A 3128-nucleotide genomic window follows, 5' to 3' on the forward strand; every position below is an offset into this window, starting at 1 on the left:
ATATATATATATATATATATATATATATATATATATATACATATGTGTGTGTGTGTGTGTGTAAGCATCTATGCAAGTATAAATCTGTGTATGCATATATATTCATATGTATATATGAACTTTTAAAAGAGAATACTTTTCTTGGCTGCCGGAAATAGCAGGAAGTAATGGGTTTTATCTTGAGTGACAGACAGCCTGTGCGTATGTATATAGCGAGTGCCTATCGGTATTAGTAACACCATCTTCAAGGAAACCTCTTTCTCTTCTCTCTGTCTCTTTCGCCCCCACATGCACACATTCATACCAATGTTCGCACACAAATCCGAACGCAGTTTCTTATATATTCTCATATGTATCTGCGTAGTCTATTTACATCACATAATATATATTTATCTGTTTAACTCACCATTAACGAGAGAAGAATAAGAAATTACAAAAAATCTTCGTGCAAAGAGTTTCGAAGAAGAAAAGAAATAATAAGCTTTGATGTGATTCAAAGCAGTCACTGCTTTATGGATTTATAGGTTATAATGCCTTATGTTAGTTAAGTAATATCACTGAGTCCATTAAAGTGGTTAATACAAGATTTAATCTTCCGGTCTTCACAAGACCAGCCTTTACACAGAAATGCAATAGAATATACGTTCATATATCCAAACTAGTACGCTATCATATATTAATATATATTACATATATGCATATATCAATGCAAATATCAGTCACATAGTCATGTGCATATATGTATATATATATATATATATATATATATATATATATATATATATATATATATATATGTATAAATGCATACACTCTGTTGACATACTTATGTACATACAAACATTCTTAAGTACGTAATAGGTAAGTAGTTTATTTGTGTTCTTTTTGCTATATGTATGTGTGCGTGTATGTTTGTGAGTTATATAGTTTATATGCGTATAATTATTGCGAATGTATGCTTACGTTTGCTTGTATGAAAATGTATGTATGTAATGCATGTAAGTAAATTTTTTATATCTATATCTACAGGAAAACTATGAGTAAATAATGGCCTGTTTTCTCTTATCACTCTTGTAATTAAATGATAGTGGAAGATTGGCAGAAGCAATGGACCAACAGGCAAAATACCTTGCGCAAATTTATTGTCCCTTTACGTTTATTCTTCGTTCAAGTCTCTGTGAGGTAATCCCTATTTTTCATCATTTAAGGGTCACTAAAACAAGTAACAGTCAAGTAACGGGATTGACATAATCGGATATCCCTCCTTCCACAACAAAGATAAATTTCTGACCTGATGCGTATTTGAAAAATAATTACGATAGTTAATTAAGCAGTTCTGAAATCTTCATAATATTTACACATTGCTGCTACAGTTACCTCGTGAAGAATTTTATCAAAGTTAAATAAAATACACGCTAGTAATTCATGTGACAGCCACTAAAAAATACGAACTGTTTTCATAAAAACAAAAGGCAAAAATACTTTTTATAGATGTCACAAGAATATTCCTTCAAAATTCTACAGTCAGAAACTGAAACAATTTACGTTCACTAAAACAGCTTGGTACTAATCAAATTAGTTATTAAATTTAAATGCTAACCAAGCAGTCTACTAAATAGTAATAAATCATTAAATGAGTATCATTAAATGAGTATGGACATGCAGCTGAAGCATACACTTTGTGCCAAATATGGCATGCTAGGAGAATATGGGTTAACTAAGCTCAATAATGGCTTCAAATTTTGGTTCAAAGCCCGCAATTTCGAGGAAGGGGATAAGTCGACTACATCGATACTAGTGCTCAAATGATACTTATTTTGTCGTGTCCAACTGGATGAATGGCAAAGTCAACCTCGGTGGAATTTGATCTCAAAATGTAAAGTCGGACCAAATACCACTAAGCACTTTGCCCAGCGTGGTAACGATTTTGTCAGCTCGCTGCCTTAAATTGAGCTCAATAATAAAGAGACAGAAAAATATAAATTTCACGTTATTTTTCTTATTTCTTTCTTATTTTTGTTTTTCTCAAGGATGAAATATTTCAATAATTTTCAATGTCGACATATTTAATATGAACAGCAAAACTGTCGACTTTTGACGCAAATAAAAAATAAACTGAGGTAAGCATTTAAGGAGCTTACATTACAACTTCACTCCCATTTCTGGTAAGATGGATGGCATCACGCCATTATTGTGATCATACCGTCACGTTTTTAGAGTACACAGTTAACATAATCTAATGTATATAACTAATGGTACGATGCAGTAGGATTTCGGGATGGGTTGATTTAGTTGCATAGGGAGCATTTACAGAGATCTCATGGAGATTCTCTCCTCTGATCTGTTTTCTATCCTTAAATAATATTCCCAGCGATCAATACCTGAGATCTGTTTGGAGATCTTGCACTGATACAAAGATAAAAATGCTATAGACAGATACTAGAAATAGTGGATATTTTACAAAGAATCTTGTGTCGTTGACGAAAGGAGGTTAACAATAATTTCAGTTGGTATATGTGGGCACAATATAAGATTGGATACAATCAATCCTACGTTGGGCAGTTTCAGCATGGCCAACTTTACTAGCTTTACTGTCAATGAAACAAAATAATTTTTTAATACCACAAAAAGCGGACGGATATTTGTCTAGCCAGTAATGCTAATTTTGATGCCAAAAGTGAAATTAAACATAGAAACAACTAATAATAAATATTAGACTAAATTCAGCTGTAGCAGCTTTTCAATACTTTAGTATGAACTTAACGCATAGAGTGTATTGGTAGTTGGTGAAATACTTAAAATAAAGAGGAATGATCAGCATTATATTGAAGCTATTTACGGTGAATGCAAAATAGAAGCATTCCATGACAATTTTGACGTCAGATCTTATTAATGTAAAACTTAATGTAATTATTTTAAATGGAACATTTAGCAGCATAGATGTAGTACAGTTATATATTATAAGCTAGCAAATATACATTCATATACGCACAGATATCTACATATAATCACACAAAATCACGTCACAACCTCAATATAGACATACGCAAACACACGCATGTACATATACATAAACATATCTTCCCCCTCTCTTACATCCACCTTCCCATTCCCCCTTCATCGTCAAC

General features: G+C 32.1%; 1 protein-coding gene across 2 annotated transcripts in view; it reads left to right on the plus strand.

The window, feature by feature from the left end:
• Positions 1–3128, plus strand: part of LOC106879613 (uncharacterized) — a 354338-nt gene that overhangs the window by 264038 nt on the left and 87172 nt on the right. The gene's annotated exons all lie outside the window — the stretch shown is intronic.

The sequence above is a fragment of the Octopus bimaculoides genome, chromosome 1 (genome assembly GCF_001194135.2).
Source record: "Octopus bimaculoides isolate UCB-OBI-ISO-001 chromosome 1, ASM119413v2, whole genome shotgun sequence".
NCBI classification, from domain to species: Eukaryota; Metazoa; Mollusca; class Cephalopoda; order Octopoda; family Octopodidae; genus Octopus; species Octopus bimaculoides.